General features: G+C 38.0%; 1 protein-coding gene across 4 annotated transcripts in view; it reads right to left on the bottom strand.

The window, feature by feature from the left end:
- Positions 1–19976, bottom strand: part of LOC122969840 (teashirt homolog 1-like) — a 177866-nt gene that overhangs the window by 95637 nt on the left and 62253 nt on the right. For 2 of the 4 annotated variants that reach the window (XM_044335841.1, XM_044335844.1), the window contains exon 3: positions 19198–19296. The exons of 1 other annotated variant lie outside the window; for it this stretch is intronic. The gene's annotated coding sequence lies outside the window, so the exon portion shown is untranslated. Of the gene's footprint in view, positions 1–14359; positions 19297–19976 lie in introns of those variants that run through there. One more of the 4 variants, XR_006399096.1, reaches the window with a different exon arrangement.

The raw sequence follows: 19976 nt of genomic DNA, 5'->3' as shown, positions 1-19976 counted from the left end.
AGGGCAGTGGATTCATGAGTTTTCAGGTTGTTGTGGAAAAGAAAGTCATGGAGAGATAATATAAACCACACTTAGACACAACATAAACCTTAAACATTTTCTAATCGTTTTTATCATCAGCCAGTTTTCCCATTACAGAAAATGACTTTGGTTTGTTGCATTAAAAAAAAACAACTTGTTGTACACTAATAATTATCTGGGCTAGATTTCTACACCTTTTAAACACCTTTACCTCATTCCCAGGAGTAAGATATGTCTCCTGAGATGCATTTGATGAACAGGATATTTATCAGTTTATCAGATTTCTAATTAATTTTCTACATACATGAAGTATTTATTCTGCTTTACATATTATACCACCCATCAACTAAAAAAAGAGATTTAATAAAGATGCATGGTCATTAGAAAGTATCTGCTTTTCAAAACATAAAACCACCAATATGATGGGGTTATGTATGGTTGCCTTCTGAGAAATTAAGCTGTTTACTTAACCAACTGAATGATTGAAAGCACAAACTTGATATAAAACCTTTCATAAATTCACCTATAGCCTTTCGACAATCAACTGTGCATCATTTTGTGGTTAACTGGGTTTGATCTACACTATTCCAGAGGACAGTTGCAGAGAGAGAGCTGCTGGGAATCGTTGCTTTTCCAAACAGGGCCTGAGGCCTGTCAGTCATCTTGACAGACATGTCCTTTCAGGGTAAGAAAATGTACCAAATAGGGTCCCCAGATAAAAGCTGACAAACCAATCAAAAACAGACAGAAATTAGATTCTCCAACTTGAGAACTGCCAGTCACAGTGATTGGCAAGCTTTGCAGGTGATTCCTTGCTAAACAACAGAGGGAGATGTCTGCTTTAGATCATATTTCCTGAGAAAGAAAATGCAATTAGTTTTCTTTTTTGATTGTTCTTAATTATTCATGTAAGTCAATGTTAAAGCCATAGTGGTGAGAGGGAGCCTACTGTGGTCACTAATCAGGTCTTCTAAAATTTAGTAATGTGCATATTCACCATTATTAACTTATCTTTTGAGTTATTCTTGCTTTTCCCCAAAGAGTACGTGGATAACAGCATTTGCACATGAAGGGGGTGAACTGTTCACCTGGTTATCAAAAAAGAAAGACTTGTTTCTAAAATAAAACCTTAAATTCAACCTTAATCTCTTCACCCAAAGTTCATGTCATACAACTTCCAGAGGTGTGAATGACCTATATCCCCTTCTGAGAGTGTCATTTCAGTATAAACTCATTTGAGGGGCTTTCTTAGCCTATTAATTAGGCCACGGAGAGTAAAATGAAGGCATCTTTTTTTTTTATAAAATGAAGGCATCTTTTTTTATTGCTTATACATATCTGGCTTCTTTCAACTGTGCCAATGCCAATACCCAGACTCATTCGCATCTTCCTCCATTTGAATTTTCAACATTTGGGATTTTTGCAGTCCTGTTACATCCTGTCCTGTAATCAGTGCCAAGCTATTAATTCACTTATAATAATATTCAGAACATAATATAATATGCATGTGCTTTGTTTGCATGCATACCTGTGTCTGATTTTGTGTTACAAACAATACAAAAATCATTCACTATCAAACCAAAAATTCTGCTTCTCAGAAATCTCATTGGTCTTGAGAAATCAGTCTGAGCTTAATTATATTATTACTTAACTCTTGTTAGCTGCTTCAATTATGAAATAACAAACTCAGTGGAGGAATTCACAAGAAAATTACAAGGAGTTCAAAATATTAAAGTCAGCTGAATTTTCAAACATGTGCTCCAGTGTGCTTGTTGTGAGCTTATATTGTTGAGGTTTCTAGCAGGGCTGCAACCTAAGCTTTGATGATCTGAATCATCAGTTGAGAAGCTCCTGAATTGACTCACATTTTGTCAGAAGTAGCACTCTCGTTTTTTTTTTAGGTGTGTCACTGTACGCATAGTAACACAGGGTAATAGCAGGACATGCTGTAAACAAAGTCTTGACCCATAATTACAATATCTACCTACATAACTGTGATGGCTACAGAGGGGGGTGAGGGAGATGGAGGACCGAGCGAAATGGAGTGCTGCTCTGGTGCAGAACGTTAGCAAAGTTGGCTAAGACGCGGCTTGTACAACCTCCTCTACTGTCCAGTGTGACGGACTCTTTGGCTGACAGCGCTGTAAGCAGCCACACAGGGGAGACACTCTGAAATGCATTTGGATCTCACAACTGAAGTGTGACCAGGACGCGCACCTCTTATTTCTTTGACCGTGGGGAAAAGTAATCAGTTCATATTACAGATGATGAACAAAGGCATTAAAACGTCAGTCCTACAGGTAAAAGGTGAGACTCATGTAGGCTGTTATACTGTGAGAGCTCAGTGTGCGGCGGTTGCTCTTCAACACACACATATTCAAAAGGAAGTTTCTGTAGATATATTACACTTTACAAAGCTAATATCAGCTAACTGCCAGAAATTGTGATTACATTCCAATATCAAATTTCAAATTCATACATAACTTTCCCAATTTAAAGAAATAAGACAAAGAAAGTATTGTACATTAAAAAAATAAAGTCATGCATCATTTGAGAGTCTAGTCTAGTCTAGTTTAGTCTACAGATAAAAGCACATTTTTCCTTCCAGATCTCCATCTCATCAGGCTGGGCGATGGGCACTGCTAAGGTTTCACCTCAAATCAATAAATGATCTTGTGAGCAGTTCAGTAAACAACTTGTCTTTTTTATTTTGGTACAAAAGTTAAATATTAATATTAGTTCTGCCAACAGTGTTCTGTCTCATTTCCTCACTTCCTCTTACATCCACTTATAAAAACACAGTTTGGTGTAACAGGATGGATATTCTGTCATTCTTGGAAGAAGATTTTCATACTTGTTAATCTAGACTGAGCTGTATTTTAGGCTATAGGAACTAAGTGATATGTTCCACTACAAGGAGGTTGAAGGAGTTAAACGAAGCAAGCAAAAAGGGGTGAACCAAAGGGCCACGCTGTTAATCATAAAAGACGGCTGCTAATGACAAAATATAAAACATCAAATGACAAAACTTTTTCAGCCCCCTGACTAAGTTCCCCGGCAGGGGGGCCAGCTTTCTCCCTAAAGCCTCATGTTAGCGAGCAGCTCATATAATGATCCACAAATCCCCCTACAGTGATCATGACAGACCACGGCCTTCACTTGCTTTTATGTTTTAATCCTTAAAACATGCTTGAAAGAAACAAAACATCTGATGGTGATGGGGCCGAGTCAACTTTTCCACTGATTATCCGAGCGAGTGTGTATGTGTTTGTGTATGAGGAGGGGTGAAGCCGGATGGTCCGTAACAGCTTGATATGAGCTGGGTTGCAGCAAGGCCGGCGTCACATTATAAGATGAAGTCATGTTGAAGGGAGAGAAGTGTACGTCAAGCTCATTTTGCTCTCTGTCTAATGCTGTCTAAGCCTATGTAGTGCTCAGTGACACTCAAACAGCTCTAAATGAGCGCTGATGCCCTGAGTGTTGATGTGTTATGCCATTTGCCGTTTGCCTCATTCATAACTTATGATATTACTCATGGTAATGGCGCAGGCCCTTTTGCCAAACATAATGAAACGTGATCAGTAAAAGGAATCTCAAACTTGGCTGTCATTTCTGTCTGAGTGAGTAAATTTAAGTAAGTTGCTGCAAATCAAATGTTTAAATTCCTTGATCTCATTGCAGAAGTATAACTTTTTCTGAGGCGCATCTCAAATAGCTAAGTGGATTCTAGCTTTAAAACATTAATCAATAAACTTCAATTAGCATCAGCTGTACATTACAATATGGGTTCTTTTGCAGAGGGCTGGATTTTGGAGAATATCTTAATAAATCCTCATAAAAAGGTGGAAAAAGTTTGGCTTCTAAAAATTTTTTCTGTGAAACTGTGATATTTCAACAATTCTGTTTGCATCAACTTTAAGTCACTGAAGTAAACACATTCCAGTCAATCGTGTGAGAAATGTATACAGCTAAAACTCGTCCATGTGGACAATTAAAGACCATCATTGTAAGATTAGCACCAAAAATCTGGAAAAAAAAAGGAGAAAAAGAAAAATATATCTGCCCACTGTGCCTAAAGCAAGTTTTGTTTGTTTTGGTGTTGGACAAAACAACAAAGCCCCCAGACTGCATTCAAGGACTGTTTATTAAAGACAGGGAAAGATCATTACAGTAAATGAAAAGCTAAATTTTAATTGCAGGTCCCGTAACAGACCTGCAATTAATGCAGGATTGAGGTCTCATGTATCAAAGTCAGATGCACCACGCGTCTATCCACCGCTCCAACCTCTACACCCTTACTTTCTGTCTTGCTACACAAAGGGCACACTACTTCCTGCACTGGCATTGGACATAAATCGTGAGGTACTGAACTGTCTAATAGAGCTGCAACTCTGGGCTGAGCAATTACATACAAAGAACCAAATTGGAATGTTTGTAAATATTTATGAGTGGCCAGTGATTCATTGTTGGTCCCATCATTTGGCCCATTTTGTGTGTTCTTCTCAGTAAATACAGCACTTCAATATTTGCTCCTGTGGCTTACACAAACTATGACCTGTAACATTTGAATACAGCTGAGGCCCTATGTTGCATCTCTCTCTCCTTCCTTTCCTGTCATCTCTCCATAAAATGCCCCAAATCATCACATAATAAGAAAATACAAATCTGGACAGGGTTGTAATTCAGGTTAAGAACAGAATAAGAAAGGCCAGTTAAGGTTCTGCACTGTGTGTATAATCCCCCCACAAATAGCCACCACACATTTCATTCATTGCTAACTACGACAGGTTGCAGCCTCTTCAGGTGCACCGCAAAGCTATTTTGTCCACAAGCATTTAGTTGTATTTCATTGCTCATAGAGCATTACAATTACTTCGATGTTGACCTCATTGTTGCTGTTTATGTTTACAAGCTCTTTCACGAACACAGTTTTACAACACACTTTATTTACTGCAGCTACAGTGGGTTTAATGTATGTTGTCTCATAAAAAACACAACAATAAACGTAGCTGCACATTTACTATTACTCTGGTGGCTATTCAGTCTTTTCACAGACAGATCACACAGAGGCCTACACAACTAACAGCTGTTTAAGGACATGTCTGTTTTTGATCAGATTGGGGATGCCTACAATTTATTCTTCGTTGCTTCTTACTGATTTGAGGGTTGTGTGTGTTTTTGTGTGGTTGAGAAGACTGTGTTCACTTGATGACATTATAAACTGCATAATATCTGTATCAAATTTGCACATACCAGCTAGTGTATGTTGTTACATCTTGCTAAATCAAAATGATAAGAGATTCTTCACACAAGTTTTTTCTAATGTGTTGCTTGTAGTATCACTTTAATTTATAGACATTGATAGATATTTGTAAGATCACAGCTGTATAAAATGTCATACTTCATTCCAAACCATAGCTATTTTATCAGTTCAACTAATGCTGACAAAATCCCTAAAAAAGACAATTGTCATCACTTTTTTATCTGCTTGAAAAAAAAAAAAAAAGTCAACCATCAGCACTATTTGGAGATCGAGCTGAATGAAAATCCCTCATCCTTTGCTAATCAAAATTTCCATTTCCTATCATTTGGGAGTTCTCGATGCAGGATAGCCTATGCTTTTATCCCAGGTGGAGGTTTAATTTGAAGCGAGGCATGGAAATTAAAAAGCCAGCCTATGTCTACCTGTCAATCAATCGTTTGTTCATATGGGAAGCTCTCCCGCTTAGGCACTGACAAGAGTGAGCCTATTTGATCTGGGCTTTTCAAAGAGGAAAAAAGCCTGGATGGCCATCAGACATCATTTGCTTCTCACCAGGACATTCGAGCGCCATCCTGACAGGACACAATCATACGCGGGTTATTTCAGTATCTTGTTAATCTCTTTACTATTACAGCTCATTTTGATTTTATATTTGATTCTTTAATTCACTGAAAACTTGTTAAATAACTTTTAAGTTTGCACTCAAAGAAGAGAAGTTAAGTGCTTACGCTGTAACTAGACTACAATGTAAAATACTGGGAGTTGGATGCAGTTTCGTTGGCTGTTAAAATGAACAAAAACTACACTGAAGATGCACTGGGATGCAACTGTCCCAAACACAGTTGGATACAATTGATTAGTCTCAATAGCACAAACAAGACTTTGAGGTTCCTACAGTGCTATGTAGCAGCTGCAGTCTTCTCTCTACCTGTATGTCTGGACACAAATTTTTGTTTAGTGGCAGTTACAGAGAAAATGTGGATATAAAATTTGAGGAATTAAACTGCGATGTGTCTGAATATTGACACAATTTCAAGACAAGACATTAAGTCTGTTTCATTAAGGTGCCAGTTAGTGGGAGTTAGTGGGAGGTAGTTTTGGCATTCTGCATTAAAATCAGACTCTCAAAATATTGACAATTAATATTCAGAATGTTTACTTTAATTATTGTGATTATAAGATAATTTTTAAATTATGATCTCCAATATTTCATAATTATGAGATCATTTAAAGCTCAATGAAACTTGTAGATATAGACAGTGATGTAAAACTAAGTCTCCTCCTGCCCTGAGTCTAAATGACTGCATTGGAGGAAAAAAAAAAAAAGAATCAGTCAAATCTTTTTAAAATCTTCCTCAGTATCACTCTGAGGTAGAGTCTGGGAAGAGTATACATCCTTTGAGATCACTGGCACACAAATGGCTCAGAAGTGGAATTGCTGTAATCGTCAGACTCATAAAACATGCATAAAAGAGTATTTAAGATTCAACCTACGTCAGTATCATAAAGAGTGAATACACTAAGAAATATTACTCGGGTCAGATGGGTTCAGTGCATCCAAGACCAAAAGAAAGGATGAGGTATCATTTTGAAAATAATGACTGAAAGAACCAAAGAAAAAGATACAAAAAATATGTACACTGTAAAATTACATCACAGTTTTTAAAGTTCGGATTGATGCAGAAAAGCTCTGCATTCATGGACAAACAATAATTCAGTGTATGAGAAATAACTCTGCATATGTAGTGCAAAAATTTGGATGAAAACGATGTTGCCGCAAAAACCGAGCCCTAATTTGGTCTCATATGGTCTTCATTACAGTTTGGAAATAGTATTTGTTACACACATGTTGTCACATGTTGCGCATGAGTCTGTTTGAAATTAATTATTCCGACGCCCTTAAGACAGTGGAGTCTATGTCAATAAATCTTCATTGCTGTCACAAAGACAAAGAAGACTGGATGGTCTTTCCCCTTAATCTGTGTTGTCATGACTGTCGTCATTGTGATGTATAAATTCAGGCAGATTGAACAAGCTGTATAAGGTCAAACTGAGATGGTGGAAACAGCATTGCAGGTTATTTTCTATGATAAATCTTCAATTTGTCATAATCATAACTGGTTTTAAAAGTTACAACAAACATTTTGTCTGAGTCAGTGGAGGAATTTTTTTTAATTGTAAGGTCCCTTAAACAATAAACACAGGGTACAGTTAGGATGTCATGTACAATCATCAACATAGTCCAACAGATACAAGTCAGTGTTGAATGCTTTCGTGTTATGTTTCAATCTGTAATAAATGAAAGAAAAACATGAAACTTTCTCCACTCATGATGTACACACTACCTGCCTGTTTATTTGTTTAATGTACACAGCCTGTATGTTGCACGAACAGGCACAATACAGGAGCAACAATCATTCCTGTTGATGCATAATTCATATATATGTGTATTTACGTTAAAAATTCAACAGCTCAACAAATGATTTTTCCAAAAACAAACAAGAATATATTGTGAAGAATTGCATGGAATATTTTTTTTTTTTCAAAACCACACATTATATCATTGTATGTACTAATTCAGCTTGGCAAATGGCTTCTTATAACCCTTTATTCTCATACAGTATGAAGTAAAAATAATTCTTTACTTCAAACATTATTTTCACAAAATTTCAGACTGTGTTTGTGGTTGATGACCTATATTTTCAAATGACACAAGTATCCTCCTTAAACAACATGTTATCAACATCTCTATATTATATAGAGATTATATATACTGTATAGTGGCCACGCCTCTTAAAAGACAGCAGCTGGTTGACAAATGACACTCCATTCTGAAATCACAACAATATTATTCCGCTTTTAAGTCAATTTAACTGCTTGGATGGACATTTAAATGAATGCAGACAGACTAACGAGCGCGCTAATCGCATGATGAGGGTTTTGTCCTTTCCATCCACGTTAAATTTCTCTTGCTGAATGGGAAGCGCAGTACACAAGTATAGCATGGGGACCTGACAGTAGCTTTCCCTACCAGCTGCAATCTACTCCACAATGCCTTGGGCAACAAAAATGTTAATTGGGCTTCTAATATGCAATTTTGCTGGCCACAATCTGTAAATATCACTTAACATCAATGTAATAAACCAAGCATGGTGACGTCCACAACCACTCAAGCCTCATTTGTCCTCTATGCTAATGGTTGCTTGTTGTGATCACTGACTTCTTGACTTGAAAATATTTCTCAATATTGCGATAAATAGCATTAATGTAATCATGTATTATTAAAAAAATGCTAGGTAAAAACGTAATTTGGTTTGATTACGCAAAAAATATTTGAAAAAATAGAAAACAAATGCAGTTACAGAAGACAATTTCACATTAATTGTAATGGAGATAAAAGAAAATCCAATGAGGTTTGACTGAACCTTGAATAAAATAAATGTTATAAGTACAGCTTTTGGCATTAACTTTAGTGGTGGTAATGGTATAGTCAATAACCATTACTTATTAGTTTAAAAGGGAGATGCATGCACACAAAAACTGGCCGTCTTGTAATTGTCCAAAGTTAAGCTCACTAGAGCCTTGTGAATATATGCAGACAGACATGCATTATTTTGACAGTAATGCACTAAAATGGCCTATCAACAGCAACAACTGTTCATCTCCCTGAGACAACCTATGTTGCTTATTGCTGTACATTAAGACCTTAAAACGCTGCCAGAATCCCATTAATACATCTCATTGCATAAAATTTCCATTTGATTTGTATTCAGAATTTTAGATGACCACTAGAGCACCAGAAAACCCTCATTATTTCATATTCAATCAATCACTCATCGGCGAGCGCCTGTATTATGCCAGTTTTGGCAGTGTGTGGTTTCATCTTGATTATGGAGATTGGCGTTAAAATCAGAAGAACAATACAGCCTCCTCGCGCATCGCTGTTCTTGAACATGTCACGATTTCATTACTATTGACAAGCTGCATTATAATGTACTAATGTGTCGTCCTCGTCTCTACCGGTTTTGAGTCAAATGCTTGAAGCACAGTGAGCCCTCCAGAAATTTCTTTTGAATGCTACATATTCTTCAGTGTCTTAAGCACAATTATGATCTGTATTTGCAAATGTCAAAATAAGTTAAGTGGTACAATAAGCCAGGTATGACAATCTGCTAACAACTATTCAGCCTATTTTCATTAACATCCTTTAAGAGTTTGAGTTTTAAATGAAAATAAGTCCTTTAAATTTTGATTTTATGCCAGAATCTGTGTAAAATAAGTTATTTACAAACAACAACAAATTTGTTAATCCTATATTCCTTGTACCAAAAGATCAGACTTGTATTACTGCAGATAACACAACACATTTAGTTTCTTGTTGATTAAGTCACTTTTTATTCAAAATTCAAGCTACTGGTTGAACAGGAAAAAAATGAAATATGTAATTTGTGATGATCTGTTCGCATTCAAGAGTCACAGTGTATAAATACAACAGGTTGTGCCTCTGACTTTAGCAGGTGGTGTGTGTAAAATGCACTGTTAGCCTAACCCACTGCATGCCCTGTTGACATACTGTATCAAACTCGGCTGTTGTTGTTCTCTTCACTGACGCAACATGGAGAAAACTAGCAAGTCACACTATTAGCGTGTGTTACCAAAGGCACCAGGAATGAACAGAACAATGTTGATTAGGATACGTGGGTTGCTTCCCGATTCATTCATACTTCAAAGGGAGGGATGCAAACAGAACACATCAGGACATCATTTCAAAGTGACCAATGAACTTACAGAAATACAGTGTGAAGAAAGTTATTCTAGCAAACAATGTCATAATCACATTATGGCTGTGTGTTCACTCAGATGTTGAGGACAGCACTTTCATCACCACAGCTAAAGTGCTGCTGTCACACAACAGGAAACTTGGGGTGGAGAAGGTGGAGGATGGGCCGTCTTAGTGGCCACAAACTTTTTCAATTTCACTGTCAATTTCCTGGGTAATTACTGGTGCTTTTGATGGACTTTTTATGACACTGGCTCCCCTCCTGCGAGACGCTGTACGTGCTTTGCTGCAAGAGGATGGGGCAGCAGTTCCCACTTTTGACACCAATTCCCATCTCCCATAAGTGGACCTTGTCATCACTAGTGACCCCTGTGGTGTTCTGTCAACACAATGAGGCTAGCCAGTAAGGCCAGCTGTACTTCATCTGCACCACTAGGCTGAAGATGGGTCAGCTGGACCATGACCTCGTTGTGTGTGTGTGTGTGTTTAGATGTGAGGGGTAAGTTTGGAAAATACACAACAGAAGAGTTCAGGAGTTTTATGTGTAGTGAATATTAAACTGTCAGGCTGGTCAGTAAAAAATGTGCATTGATTATATCTATGATGTATAAATAACAGATAAAAAGGAGCACTTAAACATCTATTTCCTCTTAATCTTTCCAGATCAGCGGCTTTGACAGATCAGCCAACAAGAAAAGGGGCAGTGTTCAGGGCTTATTGGCCGGCACTGTCTGGATGGCACTCTGTCTAAAGAGATCAGAACACCAAGCACATCTCCTGCGAGATCGACGGGCCGACAAACAGATGAGCCCACGGGCCGAGGGTCACAGATCATTAAAAGCCATCTATCAGCGGCTTTCAAGGCCTCTAATTCCCCCCAAATCGAATATTTCCATGTAAATATGTCAAAACAGGAATGAAATTAGCGTGGTAGTTTATTGACTGTGATAAAATCTGAAAAGCACCACTGCACATAATTACATACTTGTCAGAGTCATAAAAATTAGCTTTATTATCAATGGAATGGTTTTGTACAACTTCATTTAGGCCCGATGTCTTCCAGATGGGGCTGCTCTCTGCACTTGAGCAGTTTTTATGCAGAACCCCCCTCCATACGCAGACACACACACACACACACATACACATACACCATCGTCTTTTTCATCCCTTTATTCCCATGCTGAGGGAAAGGATAAAAAAGAGTGAAAGAGGAGCTGATGTCTATGGCAGAGTTGAGGCACGACATCAGCTGTGTCTGATAGCGGAAGTTTTTGATCTCATTAATGATACTGGCCCCCATTGTGAACCTAATTGCACGCAAATCAAAAAGTTGGTAATGTTAAAGATGCAGAGGGTAAGAGGGCAGCTATTTCATTCCCTTTGAGAGTTGATGCCCTTCAACAAGAGAGAATATTTCAACATAATCTCTCATTTGCTCACCACTGTATGACTTGTGAATAACTGCAAGTATCTCTAAGTATCTCAGGCACGTACGTGTGGGCCATGAGTGGGTTAAGGTGGGCCTGGTTCCCCTCCCACTCAGAGGTCAGGCCCACCCAATCATCATAGGCTCAAAGCTGAATGATGGCACAACAGTCAGTAATTTCTTAAATGTTCTCTAGATTATGCAACTAATGAAATTTATTCTATTTGGGTCTTGTTTACCTCTTGATGATAATTAATGCATTTCTAAAAAAGGGCATAAGATTAAAGAAGTTTGATATTGAGGTTATAAAGGTGATAAAGATGTGAAATAAAGGGGAATAAATCTCCATGTGTGTGTATGTGCGCATGAGAAGCACTGATATTATGATATGACACGACACAACTATGAGGAAAAAGAAAAAAGTTTGAATTCAGCTGTCATTCTCAAAGATACCTACTCTAACAATCTATGTGCAATTTTTCCCTGTCAGCCAATAAGTAGACAAACATGGTTTCTGATTCAGTGCTGAAACTAGTTTGAAAACTATAAATAATCCCAGTGCTGACATGCAATCATCACAGGTAAGATATTTTCATTCTCTGTCCCTACTGTGTTTCCTGTTTTAGTTTATTTGGCATGTGGGTGCAGATTTTATGCTGCCGTTTCTGTAAAGAGTGAATGTCGCCGCTTCTGCAGGCGTGTACCTGTATGGTTATTTGGCTGACTGTGTTGTGTTGCCTGTGTATCTGTAGAGATGGGTCAACGTTAAAGCTGCTGCAGTTGTCTGCCAGCTGCACATTATGGGTGAAATCTGTTTGTGTTGGTGCCTGTAATGTTACTTAATTAAGCACTGTTAATTTAACGATTTTTTTAATAGTTGTCTCTCTTTGAAAAAATGCTGAACCTTAAGGTCTTGGAGGTTGGCTTGCCTGATTTTCTTTGTGCTCCTCCACAATAAGATTTCTGGCTACACAACTGTTCAGGCAGCTGGTACGTTTCACTTCTTGTCTGCCCTTCTTCCCTACTGCTGCCTCAGTGAAGCTTCTCTAATGGGTCAGTCGACTGCACTAACAGTTTTACCCCCATCTTTTATTTAGCTTTTCATTATTATTTGTTGCTATTGTTCCATCTTTTCCTAACTCCATTATCATATAAATTATCATCTCAGTCACACATCCTGATTTCCACTCATATCACATTTACATCAAGTCGATAATGCATCCCTGTTACTGAATTATTTAGTTAACAACTTGAACTAGAAGGGGGGTGATTCATATTTAAAACAGACACCTATTCTTAATGGCAGCTTCTGCTTAATCCTTTAGGAGAGTTGACTTGCTGCGATTCTGTCTTCTTCTTGACATGCACATTTCTCTCTCTCCATTTTTTCCTGCTTTTGCAGGGGAGCCCTCTTTCGAAACAGTGCAGCAAAATGCACAAATAAACAGATAATAGTCACTTGGCACAGACATCTTCATGCAAAGCTCATCTATAAATGAGGCAGTTTAGATTTTTCTGTATTTCTGTGGTTAGAGGATAGGTTCACAATTTTTCAAGTCTGTCTTATAACAACAGTCAGGTGCCCATATGAACACTGAAAGAGGTTTTCCTTGCTGTAATCATTCAAGCAAAAAGATCCCTTTCAAATGTGCTTTCAATGTAAGGGATAGTGGCCAAAATCCACAGTTTGTCCACACAGTCATTTTGTGCAAAAATGTATTTAAAAGTTTATCTGAAGCTTATATGAGGCTTCAGCAGTCTGAGTTAGTCATATCAAGTGGATACCTGCCACATTTATGTCTTTTTCTTTTCCCTCTTTGTGTTTCCTCAGACAGTGTTTCCCTGTTGAGCTGCAGTGCAAGTAGAGTAACAAAAAGAGGGACTTTGGCACCAAAAAAGACTGTAACGTTGAAAGATGTCTACTTCATTTGACGCATTTGGACAACTGAAGCTTCATAGTAACTTCAGATAAACTTTTACATACAGTTTTGCACAAGGGGAGGATTGTGGATTTTGGTCCCCCATCACTTACATTGTAAGTGCGTTATGAAGGGATCTTTAATAGCTCATATGAACATCAGAACATCAGACATCTCAGTGCTGTGTGGTAAAAACTGCATGTCTCATTACATTCCCAATAAAGCATGTAATTATAACTTAAAGTGGAAACAGACAACTCCCTTACCGTAGCTAACAGGAAGAAAGCCCTCTAGAAATCAAAAGAAGTTTATTCAGGTAGCATACTCAATGGACCTCAAACATAGTGTATACAGATGTAAGTGGTGTGTCATCAGATTTGCTTGTGCAATTTTACACATTTATCATATTGCAATAAGACAATAGAAAGAGGTTGACCACCTAACAAATTATTATGAGATATAACTTTAGATAGCTACTGGGGAAAACAAAAGTGCTATCCTTTTTTCTTTTGGTTGTGCAATGGTTGATGCACTTCCTTTGTGCCATAAATCAAGCCTTAATTTTCCTGGAAAATCATACCCAGCGGCAGACCTTAGACTGTAAAAAAAATAATGGACGTAGCCACTGTGACATCACCCATTGGTTTGTTGTTGCCGTGTTTGTGACTTGTCAATCACAACGTAGCCACGCCCTAAAGCATACTCTGCTTTATTGTTAAATATAAATTAAATGGGACCATAATTTACAAAATGAACATCATGCTGTATTGAAGAAGACTTGCATCTAGCGATGGAGACCATAAACTCATTAGAAAAGTGTTTACTGAGGTAATAAATCAAGTGAGAAGTAGCGTCATTTTCTCATAGACTTCTCTACAATGGGACTTCTTTTTGGAGCCAATGGAGTTGCCCCCTGATGGCCATTAGAGAGAATGCAGGTTTAAGGCACCTTCGCATTGGCTTCACTTTTCAGACCCAGAACTACCCACATGTAGCAGACAGAATTGCATAGTGAAAGTGAGGCTTATAGGAAACCAATCTAAACACAAATGGTGTCATTATTCTACAGCCATTACACTGTGCAATCAACATTTACTTCATACTGATAAGCTAGCAAAAAAAGTTGTCTATTTCCACTTTAATTACATGCTCTTCTGAGAAAATGAACCATTACCTAATATTACCTTTGACTTTTGCTATCTTTTCAAAACCAGTTGGAAAACCTCAAAAATGCATGACAATGCACACAATCTAAAATTGTGGATGTTCTAAGGTATTCACTTGGTGAAGACAACTTTTTAAGCATATTGCACCAAAGGTCATTGACAGTTCTTTCCTTCACTCAAACATCTTTCGGTTTTCAAATGACTTCGAACCTACCCCCTACAGTCAGTTTTTGAATAACTCCTGGACAGAACATGGCCATGCCAATCCATATACTTCATACTTTATTCAGGCTTTATTTATATAAACATTTTTCTTGCAAGATTTTGTTAATTTTGAGAGGCGGAGAGTCACGTCATCATCTAAATATTCCCCATAGTTTGCTGATTGGTGCAAAACATCAACTGATTCTCAGTAGTTTTCTGAACACAGTATTTTCATAATTAAATCTGCGTTCACAAAATGAAGCCTGATTTTGCGGAATTTAAATGATGATGATTCACAGAAGAATCTGCTGTTCTCTGTCTGCCACTGGCCTTTCAAAGTACAATAAATACTGTAGATTTTATGTTACGCATGCAGCACAGCACACTGCAAGCTAAGGTAGACTTTCTATAAGCACTGAATAAATTGTCAAATTACAGCTTCCTGGTTTTATTAATCAATCATGAAAGGCATTTACTTAATCTCCTTTGAAGCATGAACACACCTTTAATGCATATTTAGCAGCTAAAAAGCACCATCCTCCACCCCTGCCACACACACACACACACAATTTTTTTTCTATTCTTTACAGAGAGAAACTCTTAGATCTGTAGGTTAGAATATTCAAACTGTTATATTTTGACACGTGAGGTAGTCTAAGTGCCGGTGCAAATGTTTAGAATATCACTGCCTCTAACCCTTCAGTAGCACCCCTTTGAGAAATGGTGCCTTCGCACAGAGAATGTGTTTGATAGAGGGATCTCATTACCCTGGACAAAGGATGCAAACAACAGCAGCCCAGAAATAGCGATTATAAAACGTTAATGCGCCTCCCATGTTGCCTATCTTGAGCATTCAAAAACCTCTTCAATACCTTAACCTATTCCTAATGAATGTAATAATGATGTTTCTGCTCTTGAGAGTCACTTTCTGGGTTGTTTGTGGGCACTTAAATTGAGTCTTAAATTGAGCTTTCTCTTCTTACAGTGTTAATGATTCCCCAGTGTGCCATGATACCTTCTTTAAAACCTCCCAAAATTGCTACAAGTGATGTACCAGAACTGCCATACAAAGTATGACATATTAGGGTCAGGTTTCAAATGAAAGGATCGATTGTCAATATAGGCTGTAAGAATTTACAATCCATCTGTTTAAAATACTTACAATAATGAAGTATTGCTTGTCTCCCAAATACATATCTTGGGGATAAGATTTCTGCGTTGATTTTACAGTGATAGCATCAGAATGGTTAACGTTTATTGTGCACTGCAGCAAACTCCCGCAGAGATATGTGCACTACACGATTAACAAATTAATATTAAAGTAAGACATTAACGGAAAACACAAGTGGAAAGAGAATGTGAACGTTTATTCCGTGCTGTTCATCCTGCTTGCTTAGCACTAAGTATATGGAGAGGTTGTCATAATGTGGAGATGGGCATTGTCAGAGTACAAAATTCTTTGGCTTATGATGTTTGCAGGAACATCATTATTTATACTCTGCATGATTTTAACACCTTGATCACTGACCACAGAGCCTGTGAGACTGTGATTTGCATTCCCATTGGGACAACGGACTACATCAAATCTAAAACAAACTGCTTAAATATGAACCAAAGAACTGGTCTCTCTCCTGATTCAAGGAATGTATGACATCCCGTACTGCATGTCAAACAAATGACTAGCTCAGTGAAATGCAACTTCTGTTGCTGATAACAGGCACATTGCTGATGCTAAAATAAAGCACAATAATAAGGTTTGATGTGAACGTCTGAGCTTTCACTGGATACATCTCTCAAGCTTCAGGGAATAACGGTGCTCAACTAACCTGCTAACAAACCCTTCCCTTCTCAAAAACAATGACACCAGTGTCTATCTCTAATTTATGTCACAACTCTACAAGACTTAAGTGACAAAAAAAACTACATGCATCAAAGTCACCACAGAAATCATTAGGAAAGAAACACTGACAATGATTTTTGTCTGTACTTCATTGTGCACAAGCAGTAAGCGATGAGCAGCTAGTATGTTTACAGGCATTCATCACAGGAGGAATTCATCCTGTAGCACAGCACATGCTGTATAAATGCAAGTTACTATCATTTGATTTGACTTATGGTCTTGTTTGAAAGGCTTTCCCCATTTGTTTGTCCTTTACAACTGTGACTGAGCGCTGAAACAAACATCTATCCACTGTGCTATATTTCTGAAGTCACCCTCTATTTCAGATGACCATTTTCCCAAGATCCTTCTTCTCCCACTTGTCTAATTACCATAGAAGTCTTTTTTCAAACACCCCCTCCATCTTTCCCGAAGGAGACCACATGCAACTATAATTGCCTCTCTCATTAGTTATGTTTTCACAAGACGGGATAGGGGGCAATTAATTTTATCACTTAATTTTGTCACCGATATTTCCACTGCCTTAGTATTGATGTGTCCACCACTGCCAGGCCCATTTTTCAGGAAAATTAATTGACAAAGCGGTAAAATTTATCAACATATCACCAGATTAGGCGACAAATTGATGCAATGAGGGAATCAATTGTGTTTCTGTCATGAGGGTGCAACAGCGCAACCCAGAACAGAGCCGGACGAGCTAGACTACTGTGAGAGTGACTTCTGTGGCAGGTACTGTGATTTATGTTTTTATTTAGACAGGGGGCATAAATCAGAATGAGTTACAAGTACGGTGCTACCTCCCCTTGAGAGCAACACAATCGCCTGCACAAAGCACATGCAATCCACACTAAGTTCACACACAGATGCACATGTACACACAAAGGGATGAGCAAAGATATAATCAAAGACATCCACAAAAATCAATAAGAAAAGAACAAAGCAAAGAATACTGAATAGATCAACTAAGGCAAAAACAAGTATTACTGAGAAATGAAAGAAGTTTAGTGAAAGATAAGTTCTGTGCAGAGTGAAAGAAATACACAAAGAGATCTTTGAATACTCAGTTGCAAAACTATTAAATTACAGACAAATCGGTTCATTTGTGATCGTTGAAGACTAGTTGTTTGACAGAAAATTAAACTGCAACAATTATGATAACTGATCAAGTCATTTTTAGACATGCTTGCAGCCTGGCTCTGCATATGGCAAACAAACATTCATGGTCCCCAGAGGAGAAACCTGCTTACTTTGGTTAATCCCTGATTTACCCTCCAGCACCACCATAAGGTTCACTTTTTTGTGTGAATTGTCTCAAGTATCGGATGGATTGCCAGGAAATTTGGGACACACATTCATGTTCCCCTCAGGGTGAATTGTAATCACTCTGGCGATGCTTTAACTCTTCATCTAACACTGTCAACAAGTCAAAATTTCAGTTTGTCCATTACTTTGGTTTGTGACTAAATATCTGCGAAATTACATAGTTCTTTGTGTTTAGTGCTAATTATGTTAGCATGCTAAAATGCTAAACTGAGATGATGAGCATTCAATGGTTCCATCCTCTCAAAATTTAATATGCGCTGGTTTCAACTGAATATCTTTAGATTTCGGACTGTTGGGTATGTTTTAATATTTTACACATATTTTATAGACCAAACAACTTCTCAATTGATTATGTTAATTAAAATTCAAGGATCAAAGATTCCTTAATGTAACTGTTCAGTCTTCAATTCTTAAACAGAAAATATTTGAAACACATTTTAAAATATTAGTCGGAAGCGGGAAAGAATCTATTCTCTTGTTACTCTGGAGGACACGGAGGGAAATTAGTTGACATCAGCTGGACTCTCTCAGGTGGGGCGAGTAATGGTAATAAAGCCAGAGGGTCATTAGGGTCCCAAAAACTGCAGCTGAACCAGTTTAGTTTATTATGTCCTCTAAAGAAAATGAAAACCTGGCTGAATAGCTTTAATAGGAACATGTCTTTGTGACCCTGTCAGCACATAGCTGCTAAACACTTTTAGGTTGCGACCCACCAGTTGAAAAACAGGATCCTACTGTAACACATGACCCTGGTTGTCTGCATTTCATCTCTTCAGCATACACGAAACAGTTTGCGTGACAGTCGGTCTATCAAAAGCATTCAGTTGACCTCCATGCAATACCTCAACACATGGTGAGAACAAATTGAGGACAAAATGGCCACAGCGCATCACCTACTGTTCCATCCTCTCAAGAGGGCACACATTTTATCCTCAGCAGAGGAAAGAGGACGACAGAGGGGGGAGAGAAAGGGGAAAAAAAAAAAAAGTATAACACAGCGTCTAGAGGAGCAAGCAGGAGAATTGCTTGGGCGCCGAGACTGTCATGTCTGTATAAACAGGCATTGATTTTTCTGTCCAGCCCTGGCACCTCAGCCATTTATTCTCAGCTTTGTGGTCGGGGCCCAGCGGGGCTGGAGAAATTCTGTTACAGTCCAGTTGGGCCCTTGAGCCTTGTGTGTGAGAATAGATTTCACCTGTAAACGAGGAGAGGGACTGGAGCCACTTAACAAGGGCAGGCTGTGTCACCGGAGGGCAGGATGGGTGAAGTCACACTGGATGGATAATGACACATACTGTGGAAAGAGACGGAGAATGAAAGACAGAGAAAGATGGAATAAGTGGATTGAGAGAAATGATTGATACTGTGGAAATAGGGGAGAGAGGAAAAAGGAGGTGGTTAAAGCACCGAGAAGAATTAGAGAAAGAAAGAAAATTTGAGAGCTATGAAAATACAAACTTAATTTTACATCACAATGTAACTGTCAAAACTAAAGCAAAGTCCATCCTAACCAATACACTTTTTGGGAGACCTCATCTGTTATTAAGTATGTCACATATTGTAAACTATACATGATAAAACCTAATGCTATCAACATGTGATGATTATTAAAACCTGTGTGTGCCACTGAGTAAGATTTTTATTGTCTGCAACTTCACCCTTCAAATCTGGTCCAACCCTTGGTGGTTTCGCAGTTTCCTAGTTTACTACTGGATTTTCTGACAGCATGCATGAACAACGCATACTGCTGTGACATCAGCTTTTCCCTAAATGTCATTTACTAGTTTACTTCAGGAGTCCCACAGCCACTCATTCCTGTTATTCCATCAATAGAGACGTTGCTCATTTTGTCAACTACTTCAGCTTCTTAAGGAAAGCACAAAGAAGAAAACAGCATAGAGAAACAATTCATTCACATGTAAGTTGTTTGAAGAAATGAGGCATGAACAAGAAGATATTCTGTCAAAATCAGTT

The sequence above is a fragment of the Thunnus albacares genome, chromosome 19 (genome assembly GCF_914725855.1).
Source record: "Thunnus albacares chromosome 19, fThuAlb1.1, whole genome shotgun sequence".
In the NCBI taxonomy this organism is placed as follows: Eukaryota; Metazoa; Chordata; class Actinopteri; order Scombriformes; family Scombridae; genus Thunnus; species Thunnus albacares.
Note: the sequence above shows the minus strand (reverse complement) of the source record. Positions and strands in the feature narration are given on the sequence as shown.